Source organism: Chenopodium album, chromosome 9, assembly GCF_948465745.1.
Source record: "Chenopodium album chromosome 9, dcCheAlbu1.1, whole genome shotgun sequence".
Lineage (NCBI taxonomy): Eukaryota > Viridiplantae > Streptophyta > Magnoliopsida > Caryophyllales > Amaranthaceae > Chenopodium > Chenopodium album.
The window spans coordinates 8,679,584-8,692,351 of NC_137842.1; positions in this window are offsets into that span (position 1 = coordinate 8,679,584).

A 12,768-nucleotide genomic window follows, 5' to 3' on the forward strand; every position below is an offset into this window, starting at 1 on the left:
ACCGCGGAAAAGCAAGATAAATGATAAAAGTCGTACCGAGATGATCCAACTCCGGACGCGTGCAGTAGACATGTCCACGTGGTGGCCGCCCCAAGAGGCGCTCACTGGAAATCCCCTCGGCGATGGTCTCGCCGGCGCAACGGAAGGAAAGTACTCGTAGAACCAGATCTACAAGGAGTTAAAAGTGTGAGTAAATGCTAACTAATATGTAGGGCTAAACTTTATAGGGAATAATGTTTTACTCTACGACCTTCCAAAAAGCAAACAAAGCGACATTCGTCCTAAAGGACCGGTGACGACACGAATCCCTCAGCGCACGAACGAAGTCATCATAGGCCAAGCTGGCCCAGTCATAAGTCCCGATCCGCTGGAGATCACGGACAGCAGGAAGGTAGTAAAGCAATGCCCTACTACCCTTGTCAAGAGAGAATGTCCCTGACAACAACATCAGCACAAAGATGCGCACCCGCTGCTCGCGGGTGGTCGCATCGTCGTCAAGAGCCGCTGCAAGCGTCGAGCGGCGAATTCCCCTAGCACTGAACTGAGTCGCCTCGACCTCAGCTCGGGCCCGAATAGCGATCAGCCCCAACAACTCCTCGACCTCTGAAGAGAAGACGTCGATCCCACCGTCAAACGGCAGTGGCATAGAAGTGAACTCCAGTCCTGTGATGAGACTGAAATCCGTAAGGGTGACCATCATCTCGCCCCAAGGGAAATGAAAGGTGTTGATGGTGTCCCGGAAGAACTCCACCAAAGCGCACACTATGTGATGACCCCCGCTGGAGGCGACCATAGCCTCGGAGGTCTCAAACAGAGTAGCTAGCCCGCAAGACTCCCATAGGAGCCTCGTCTTAGGATCCCTGGCGATGTGCATCCTGTATAAATGGCCTAAACCGTCACAGCCAGAGCCGTGATGTCGTGTCCTCCCGGGCTCGGTACCCTGTCTCACCCTCTTGGAAATGTGGTGGACAAGGGCGAAGAACAGAGTCCGCTCGTCCCACTCCGGAAGCCGACCGAGTGAAGTGGATGGCGTGGCGTCGTCCTCCACGGGCTCATGCTCCCGTCTAGTGTTTCGGGACCGTGAACCCAAGCCTCGTTGTCTAGCCATACTACATCGTGCAAAATTATCGAGAATTAAGGTTCTATAGTATCTAAGGTTCGACTAGCCGCATGATACTATGTTCGCAAAAAACAGAGTACATAGTACTAAAACAGAGCACAAATTCAAATTGAGCATGACAGCATTTTTCAAGCAATCAAACAATTTCTTGCAACACTATAGTGATTATTGTGACAAATTGGACAAGAATTGCTAGCAAAAACATCAGGAACGAGTCACATTGTTCTTCACGGCCTTAAGAGGTCCAACAATGGCAAATTGCTCATTTCTTCACCAAATTGAGTCAAACAAGTCTCAAATTACTCCTAAGGCAATATACAAACATAATCAAGCAAATTCATGGCATAAAAATTGACAAACAAAGCAAATTGAGCATTATAAATTTCGAATTTTCATGAAATTCGTGAATAAACATGCCAAGAATTCATAAAAACTGATGTGAGTTTGAAGAGAACTTACATAGATCAGGAAAATAGATGAGAAGAGCTTTGATTTGCAACAAATTTGAGCGAATTTGGTTGAGAAACGAGCAAGCAATGGGCAATTGAAGCTTTCGGTTTCCTCAAGCAGTTTCGCGACAAACGGAGCAGCAAAATGAAAGAGGAAAGGGGTATTTAAGGGAGATTTCGTGCTGGCGCCAGTCCCTATGCATTAGCATCACAAATTAGGCTTGGCGCCTGGCGCTAACACCAAATAGCTGGCGCTGATGGTTTTTCAGCGACGCCAAAGCATCCAGCCACCCGATGAGGTTATGCTAGACTTCTGCAACATATTTTTGGGTTCCTTGGTACGCCAGTTAGCCCCTCTAAGCAATTTGACATGATTTAGTAATCGGCTTGATTACATAAAGTGATCGACCTGATAAGAGATCGTCTCACTTAGCTTAAAGCGCCTAAGCATTGGCTCATTAGCAAAAGGCACCGACATATAGGTTCAAAAGCAAAAGGGCACCGACATACAGGTTCAAAGCAAAAGAGCGTCGACGTACAGGCATAGCGGAAGCAAAGTTCAGGCAAACTTTTAAAAGATCGACAGGCGTGGATCTTCGGCAATTTCCTTTGGAAAATTATCGCATCAAAAGAGGATGACTTCAAGAGAAGATATCTTTGACAACGTTCCCTAGCTTGCGGAGAGTTGTCACGAACAACTGGAGGTAATTTCGGGCGAAGTTATCTTCAATAGTATTCCCTCGGATGTGGAATATTATCAATGCGGATGAGGATTATTTCAAGCGAAATAATCTTCGATAGTATTCCCTAGGATGTGGAATATTGTCAATGCGGATAGAGATTGTTTCAAGAGAAATAATCTTCGATGGTATTCCCTTGGATGTGGAATATTATCAAAGCAGAAGAGGATCGTTTCAGGCGAAGCAGTCTTCTATATTGGAAGCAGTTACGGGCGTAGCAGTTTCCAAACGGGATGACATTCTCTAGCTTGCAGGAGGTCATCAAAGCAACAACAATACAACAACAATCGGTTACTTTTAGAGACGTGTGCTCGACGGTGCAAGATACGCGTTTCTTAACTCTTTTATCTGTTTAACTAATGCTAGTTATGCAGGTATCGGCGTTGCAAGATTGATTTAGGATCGCAGAACGTTCTAAATCATTCTCCGTCCCTATCGCTACTTTGAATTTTGTTTTCAAAACTTGCGTTTCTCCAAACTCAGTCAAAGTGGGGGCTTCTATAGACACCCATTTGTGTCTCCCCAAAACCAAACCCAGTGATGAGTACCTTTAACGTCGAATCATAATCAAATGAAGTGAAAGTGTGGAAAGTCTAGTGTTGCGGGAAGTTTTTATTTTTCTTTTCTCTTCTCTCTGTTTTTTAAAAACTTTATTTTAAAAAAACAGCCAATCTAGTTTGGTTGGTCCATGATATGGGTCCAATAGTAGTGTAGTTGGATGGGGCTTGCAAAGACCTTTCCAACGATATATTATAACCCCAATTCCGATGAATATTGAGGAAGTTATGGCCAATTTACTAAACTGGGCCCGGTTTGAGCTTTATATACGGCCCAATGATCTAGGGGAGGGCCTAATATGATTTATCATTCCTAATGCAATTAGGAATGGTTTTAGTCTTCTAGATTCTTCTAGAAGGTTCTTTTCATTCCTAATTCAATTAGCATTGATAAGTTGACTTTGTTGACTTTTCAGAGTTTTAATCAAAATCAAATAGCATTTTCGAAGAAATTAAATTATTTTATCCTCCAGTACGGTAAAATTATCGGGTTTTCAAAAACGTGTTAAAATCGAGCTTGGCGTCCAACCCCAGGCCTTGGCGCCTGGAACCAGGCCTAGCGCCAGCTAGCCAGGGTTGGCGCCAGCTCTGTTTCCTGAGCGTCAGACTCTGTTTTGTTAATTTATATTTTTTGGCTGATTTTTTCTATAAATATCGTATTAAAAAATCCGTTTTCATTCATCAAGATTCATCAATTCTCACCATTCATCAACATTCATTAGCATTCTTTTAATTCTCTCATTCATCTCCTCCTAAATTTGGTTTTCTCATACAAAATTCCGCATTCGCAAGATTTAGATACACCTAGCCATATTCGAAGTTGCCTTCGCCCTAGACGTGAAAGGTTTGATATTTCTGAGGGTTTGGTCCCAAATCTCTATTTCAATTATTTAATTTAATTGTTTTGATTATTTTCCTTGAAGTTACTAACGTGTGTATTTTGTAATTAGAAAGAGATACGAGGCATCAAAGTAAGTACTTTAATGGTTTTAATTGATGTTATGATGTAGAAATCATGTTTATATTGTTATTATGATATTCCTAGTATCATGTCTAGGGTAACTTTAATATTAAATATGATTAGTACGATGCTTCCTATATTCTTTCTAATATTTATAATTGTTAGTATCATGTTAGGGCTAAATATTTGATTTTTATTGCTTAGTGACATGCTAGGGTTTGCTATTAATCTTGTTAGTATCATGCCTAGGATCTTGCTATTATTATGCTTTAATATTAACATGAACATGATCATGAATATTATTGTTATTATTATTATTATTATTTTGATGATGATTATTTTATTTATGGTGATATTATTATTATTATGATTATTATTCATGATTATTGATTATTATTATGTTGCTTGATTATATATTGTTATTGCTTGATCACGCCTTTTATTGCATGTTTAAAGGGAATTTTGTACTTGTACTCACGCTTAATAAGATATTTAATAATCTTGTTAGGGTTAATTGTGATTATAATTTCAAGTGATCGCCAATAATAGTTTATTTGTGCATTAATACTCAACCAACATAGATAAACAGGTTTGGGTTGATTGATTGCATGTTAATTAGAAAGCGCACATGAATACGATCAGAAAAAAGTAGAGGCCTATTATTAGGGCAGGTTCAATCTCTTTTAGGTTGGATTTGTACCTTCATCCCCGAACCCTTATTTGGTTCTAGACCTTATGGAGTTGACGATCTCTTGGATCGTTAAAGGGGTGTAACCTTCACCCTGTGAACGGTTTACAAGTTCCTAAAAAACTTATTGGCGACTCTTTTGCTCTATCTTCTTCCCTTTTGGACGCCAGCGTACTTTAGTGTATGATCACAGTGGGGTTCAAGCTACTGGGATTTTAAAGGCTTGAAATTATTCCCTACAATCATCAACGGCTCAAATCACCTTATCAAAACACCATCATCACCGACATCTTCATCAACCAACAATCAATCAAGGCCGTTCAATTTTCATTAAAACTCGCGTGAGAAGCTCGTGAAGTGGTTCGGTCGAACCATGGGTTGGTGCGGCCGAACTACGGGGTTGGTTCGGTCGAACCATGGGTGTGTTCGACCACTCTTCTTTGAATAACAAAACCTCCAAAGTCTCTGACTCGTACTTCGACCGAACCCTCAACGGTTTGCTCGAACCTTGAGAATTTGCTAATTGCCTGATTTTTGGGTCGATTGGTTGCTTAATTGGTGGTTTGATGTGGCGCAAAGTGCTGCTGGTGGTGATTGTTGCGAGTGCGGCTGATTGTGGGTGTAAATTGGGGCGGTGGTGAAATTGGTTGTTGCGGTGGTGATTGCTGTTGTTGTTGGCGACTGGAAGTGAGGGGTTATTGGTGAAGGGTGAGCGCTGGTTGTGAGATGTGGGGGTCTGGTTGTGGTCGTGTGAGGTGGTGAGAGCAGGGGGTAGTGGTGGCTGTGACTGGAAGAGCTGGTGGTTAATTGCAGAGTGGCTGAAATTGGTGAGCTGAGAAGTGTGTGGCTGATTGTGGTTGGAGATGCTGGCGATGGTTGGTGCTGGTGTGTGTGGTGTTTGCGGGGTTGCAGGCTGGAGGTATGGTTGTTGTTGGTTTGTGGGAACGGTGGGCTGCTGTGTGCGTGAGGGAGCAGGGGAGTGAGGTGCTGTTGTGGTGGAGGATAAGGGGAATAGAGAAGAAGAGTGTGGTGAAGGATAAGGGGCAGCAAGTTAGTTCTTGCGGCAGTGGAGCTGGCAGCATGATCATGAAATGGGGCTTGGCGTTTGACTCAAATTGAAACCCGAACTCCTACACACAAAACCGAGAAAGGATTGGGACAAAGAAAAAGAATAAAATAAAATAAAAATAAATAAAGGACGAAATAAAACAAAACCAAGACAAATAAAATAAAATAAATAAAATAGAAATAAATAAAATAAAATAGAAAATAAGAGACATAAAACTAAACTAAAAATAATTAAAGCTACGCAAGCAAATAAAATAAAATAAAATACGAAAATAGACTAAAACTAATAAAATAAAGAAACTAAACCAAAACACTCCAAAATTACCAAAATAAACTAGAAACTTTATTAAAGAGAAAACAAGAGAATAAAAGGAAAATAAGGGAAAATAAACACGGAAAAGACTCTAAAACTACTCCTTAGGAGTGACATAAATGTCACTCATCAAATTCCCCCAAGCTAAACCTTTGCTCGTCCTCGAGCAAAGCTAAGGCAAAAGAGAACAAGATGGAATTATTTAAAGCAAAAGAAACAAAAATAGAAACAAAGAGAAAGAATGTACACTAACTGTCGTAGGAATCACGGATGAATTTAGCGTATGCATCAAGCCCTTTAAACCCCTATGTCGCCAAAGAGGACGAGGAAGCTCTCGTGAGGGTTTCTAAGAGGTTACCCCACAACTCTCGACAAAAACCAAGGCAAGGCAACAAAAGGAAAAAGGAAAAGAAACACTAAGAGAAAAAGCGAAACACAAGCTCATGTATGGACAAGAAATAAGGACGAGTACTAATGAATGCAAACCTTTCTAAATGGACAAATGTATGCACGTTCCAAGATGTCAATTGTTGATTGAAACATAACACATGCTAAGCATAGAGAACTACTTAGGACTCAATCCACCCTAGCTCTAACCAATCGGGCCACGTTCTCTCCACTAACTTCAAATCAACCCTTAAGCTAGCTAAGATTCCACGAAGGAACCGGAAAAAGATAAAGAAATGAAAAATTTTGAGAAGGTAATCCCGACGTCTCAACTATGCATACTCTTTCCATAGGTTTGAAGTCTATCTCCCTCCACCGTTCTTTTGACCTAACCCACTAAAGTCTAAGGGTCTTTTTATTGGTTGTAACGTAAGGCTAAAGGTTAAGGCGGGGTAAAAATTTAAAATTTGGTGATAATTCCTAAGTGAAGCAAAAAGTGTGGCCGACACTCAAAAATAACTCAAGAATTCACTAAATATCAAGCAAAAATACCACTAATGCCATTCCTCCAAGCTTATTCAACACAAACACACAATATTCCCCCCCAAGCTTGAACAAAGCATTGTCCTCAATGCTTAAACTAGGGAAGAAAATGAAACTATCGAAAATATTTTTGTTGTTTTGTTTCTTTTCCAAATTTTTTTTTTACTTTATTCATTGTCCTTGCCTTTTTTTTTTTTTTTTAATTTGGACGGCTTTTTCTTGAAACTTCATTTGATTTTCATGAATTGCATCATTCGTCACAAGCTCAACTCTAACCAAATCACAAAGTGCTTCTTGTTTATGATCAACAACTCAAAACTCAAACCTCACATGCCAATGCTTCACTAACTAAAAGGGTTGGTAAACATAGGCCATTAGGTTTGTAACATGGTTTAAACAAAAGCGGGAAACATAAGCTCAAATTGGTTAGCAAGTTGGTTTATGCAAAATACAAAATCAAATTTGTAACAAAACAAAAAGAAGATAAAGAAAAAAAAATGAGAAAGAAGTTCCCTTTTCCTCCCCTAGAGTGTTTCGGTCACGATCTTGGGAGCTATAAGTCAAAACAAGGATCAAGACATGCATAGCTAAGGATCCAAATGCGCCACACAACAAAGTGATGAAGGCTAGAACAATGTTACCTCACACGGGATTATAACTAAGAAAATACCAACTAAGGGTGCCAAATCCACTATAGAGAGCATCACCATCTTACCACATACCCGTGAACTAGGGCTTCATGGATTCCTAAAAGTTCTTAACCCGGCTACCTTAGCATGTAATATCCTAGAGTCAACCAATGACACTCTCAAATCGTGCACACATTAAACACTTAGGAAGAAAGACATTCAAGAGTAAACAAATCCAAAAGATATAATGTCCAATTAAGAACAAACAAAACACAATTTTGCTAAACTTGCCTTGAAGTAAACAAAAATCTTTTTGGATTTTCCAAAAGCATGAAAAACACGGAAATGCATATACTCACGTGCATGGCATATATGAATCAACATCCCACCAAACATGATAGAATACCCTCCCCCAAGCTTGAATGAAACCAAGCTCTCAAATCATAAACAATGAAACCAAGGAGGGGAAAACAAGGAAAAATTAATCCAACATTACCAACACATGATCTTCAAGTCACAATAAGTAAGAGAGAGAAGGAAAAGAAGGATATTACCGGATATGGGATAAATGCAAAATCACAGAAAAAACCCGAAATAACCTCATATGAGCCATAATCTCTACAAATAAGGCTTGAATTGCTCATGATAGGTAAGTTGAGGCACATTTCCTTGATTCTTGATCATCACCAATGCGCAAGAGTATATCAAGTTGTGTACCTAGAAAGGAACACAAACACGTCCATGTGAGAAAATCTAATCTAAAAACAAAAGAAAATGAAAGCAATAAAACACGGGTTACTTCCCGCAAAGGCTTGTTTAACGTCCAAGCGGGACCGCTCTAGGAAATAATAATTCAACGCACGCAAGAGCTTGTCAAATGCACTACTACACATTTCATGGGGTGTAAATAGGCAAATGACGGAATAAGAACGTGCAACAAAATCATTGCACGCAAGTGAAGAGGGAGATGCCAAAAGAAAGAAGAAGAAGGATCGAAAGGAAACTCAAAAAAGTAAGAAGTAGAAGAAGGAAAAGAATAATTGAAAGAAAAGGGAAAAGACAAATCCTCATAACAAAATTTTTAGTTGACAAAATTCCTATCTTCCTCAATAATGATGGAATGAGGGACATGAAAATCATCCATAGAGGGCGGCTTCCCAATAGGCTATTTGAGATAGGAAGGGAGAGAAGTAGGGTAAGGAAGGATGTAGTCGAACCTTAGAGAAAAAGGGGTATGAGAAACGGGAAAAGGGGTAGCTACTCCCTCACCACAAGGTCTCACATCGCCAATGAGGGCATGAAAATCAATCATAGCATCCTCAAATGAAGGGCACTCACGATCTACACCTCCCTCAAGCTCAAAAACTCCAAGGGAGTCAACCTTATCCTCCTTTTCACCACAATAGACAACCTTTCCTTCAACTATCTCAAAACCCAAGGTCCCAAAATCGTGCATGAATGGAGGTAGATTCATCTCAAACTCATCTAAGTCCCAAGAAGCGTTCTCGATGAAATCATCCAATAATCTATAAGTCCTCATATGACTCTCGAAAAATATGTGGGACATTACCTCAAAAGAGTCTATATACTCATAGATTGAAGGGTCACAAACATACACTTGAGACTCATCAAGACGGGAAAAAGGATTAGGATTTTCAAAATCAACACTCTTTTCATTTTCAACTCCTTCACCATCACTCGAATGCTCTCTAATGGGATCCTCACTCATATGGGGAAGAGAAGAAGAAGGAAGGGCATTTTCTTGAGAGTTGGCTAGTTGGAGAATTTGGCTCTCAAGCATCTTCATTCTAGCTTCCGTCTCCCTATTCTCAACTTCCCTCATCTCGTTATACTTCTCCATCATCTCCATTATCTTCATTATCTTCTCTTCCTTCAAATTTTCCATAGAATTACCCTCATAAAAGGTCTCATTAGGAGCATAAGGGAAATCATTTGAAGCCATGTAAGAACAAGAAGATGAGGAGGGAGGATCATTCACATTATAAACATGAGCATCATCATATTAGGGAGAGGGGGCATAATAAAGCAAATGAGATTCATCATCAACAATAGGAGATAGAGAGTTGAAATCGCTTGTACTAGGTTCACAAATAGGATCACAAGACAAATCATGGGGATGTATGCCACTAATAAAACTATTATCACATTGAGAATCAAAATTAGCAACATTACATGCCCTATTGCGTACTTCCTTAGCAAACCGTACAAAAAAGCTCCAAGCACTATGAACCGATAATGCTTGAAATTCGCCATTAAACCTACTTTCAACTTCATATCTCGTTTGTTCATTCATGCCATAGTAACAAATCTCACAAGCTTCACAAGGATTACAACCATTATAGTTCAAAAACCCCACAAGTCTATGGAAGTAGACATAAAAAGGCTCATCATCATATTGATGAAAAGAAAAATGTGCCATTTTTCGAAAATAAAACAAAGAGAACAAAAACAAATCAAATTAAAATATATACAATGGACTAGTCTCAATAAGATAACATAACGGTAATGGAAGCCGTTCCCCGGCAACGGCGCCAATTTGACAAGGGAATAAACGTGTCGTCAATTGTCTATCCCTAGATCAAATACAATTTACACAACCTAAACAAACCTAATAGAGTATAAGGCAAGCATAGGGGTCGAACCACAGAGAACGGATAAACACCACCAAATGTTATCGACAATTAAGCTGGTCCGGAATAGGAGATAAATAAACTAAAGTCTAAAGATGCTAAAACAAGAAATAAAACATTAAGGCACCAAGGGAAATGGGTAGGTGAAGTTGACGCTTGATCATGCAATAACAAAGTAGCATATCAATGGTAAACTAAACATGCATGAATATCGAAGTAAAGGGTCCAATCTAGCCGCCTTCCGGGGTCAATTGGCTTCTCCTAACATAGCCTCTATGTTTCCACATTAGAACCATATACTAGGAGGTACTATTAAATAACAATCGATAGTAATGAACCTCAACTAAGTCAACTTCCGTTACTTGTTAGCAAAGACTCATCTTTGATCAACTAACAACGTGCACTTGCAAGAAGACCAAAGAATATCAAGCATGCAAAGACTTTAATCACCATTAACATAACCCCAACATTATAAGCATGAACAATTAGCAACTACACCATCCCCACACCCTTGGCTAGGTGACTACTCACAAATCATATTGAAAACAATATCAATCATCAAATCAATAAGCATCAACATGATTAATAAGAAAAGAAGAAAAATCAAAGCAAATAAGCAAAATCAAAAAACAAACGTAAAGAGAAAGAGTAAGAGATTGCTCATTAATTGAAGATGAAGGTCTACAAAGGATTGAACAAGCTCCTTCTTCAAAATCCAAGTTCATCAATGAAGAAAACCACACTTTCTCTCTCTACCAATGAAGACTAATCCTAACCTAAAACTAATTAGAGAGTAGAATAGATAGTTCTTGAATATATTTCTTATTACCCCCAAAAATGGGTATTTATACTAAGCTAGCCAAAGTAAGAAAAATAAAAGAAGGAAAATAAAATAAAGAAAGAATAGGAAAATTAAAATAAAATAAAGTAAAACTAAAGAAAGAAAATAAAAGAGAAAATAAAAAGGAAATAAAAGTAAAAAGAAAAGAAAATAATAAAAACCCCAAATCCTCCACAAAACAATCAGACTCAATTCCTCTTCTTCGATATTCATGGCTGCTCTATCATCATCATCGAACAACCATCATCAACGGCTCAAATCACCTTATCAAAACACCATCATCACCAACATCTTCATCAACCAGCAATCAATCAAGGCCGTTCAATTTTCATTAAAACTTGCGTGAGAAGCTCGTGAAGTGGTTCGGTCGAACCACGGGTTGGTGCGGCCGAACTACGGGGTCGGTTCGGTCGAACCATGGGTGTGTTCGACCACTCCTCTTTGAATAACAAAACCTCCAAAGTCTCTGACTCGTACTTCGACCGAACCCTCAACGGTTTGCTCGAACCTTGAGAATTTGCTAATTGCTCTGATTTTTGGGTCGATTGGTTGCTTAATTGGTGGTTTGATGTGGCGCAAAGTGCTACTGCTGGTGATTGTTGCGAGTGCGGCTGATTGTGGGTGTAAATTGGGGCGGTGGTGAAGTTGGTTGCTGCGGTGGTGATTGCTGTTGTTGTTGGTGACTGGAAGTGAGGGGTTATTGGTGAAGGGTGAGCGCTGGTTGTGAGATGTGGGGGTCTGGTTGTGGTCGTGTGAGGTTGTGAGAGCAGGGGGTAGTGGTGGCTGTGATTGGAGGAGATGGTGGTTAATTGCGGAGTGACTGAAATTGGTGAGCTGAGAAGTGCGTGGCTGATTGTGGTTGGAGATGCTGGCGGTTTTGGCGGTGGTTGGTGCTGGTGTGTGTGGTGTTTGCGGGGTTGCAGGCTGGAGGTATGGTTGTTGTTGTTTTTTGGGAACGGTGGGCTGCTGTGTGCGTGAGGGAGCAGGGGAGTGAGGTGCTGTTGTGGTGGAGGATAAGGGGAATAGAGAAGAAGAGTGTGGTGAAGGATAAGGGGCAGCAGGTTGGTTCTTGCGGCAGAGGAGCTGGCAGCATGCTCATGAAATGGGGCTTGGCGTTTGACTCAAATTGAAACTCGAACTCCTACACACAAAACCGAGAAAGGATTGGGACAAAGAAAAAGAATAAAATAAAAATAAAAATAAAAATAAATAAAGGACGAAATAAAACAAAACCAAGACAAATAAAATAAAATAAATAAAATAGAAAATAAGAGACATAAAACTAAACTAAAAATAATTAAAGCTACGCAAGCAAATAAAATAAAATAAAATAAAATACGAAAACATACTAAAACTAATAAAATAAAGAAACTAAATCAAAACACTCCAAAATTACCAAAATAAACTAGAAACTTTATTAAAGAGAAAACAAGAGAATAAAAGGAAAATAAGGGAAAATAAACACGGAAAAGACTCTAAAACTACGCCTTAGGAGTGACATAAATGTCACTCATCACCTCGAAACTTAACCCAAAAACCATTCAAACTTTTGTGTTTTGTATTGCTGTAAATTGCTTGATCCTCAACTTTCACACTCAACAAACTGAACTTTATGCTTAATAAACTCGTACCTGGCCAAAGTTTACATACTTTAATTGCATGTAAATACAATAATAATGCATAATTGAGATATAAAGTGTGAAATTACATCGCATTCTACCCCCCTTAAAAGAAAAGAGTTACGCCCTTGTAACTCACCTCAATAAATAACATCACCAAGCATTTCATTATAATTTCGTAGGTCGTAGTTCTCCTCTTAAA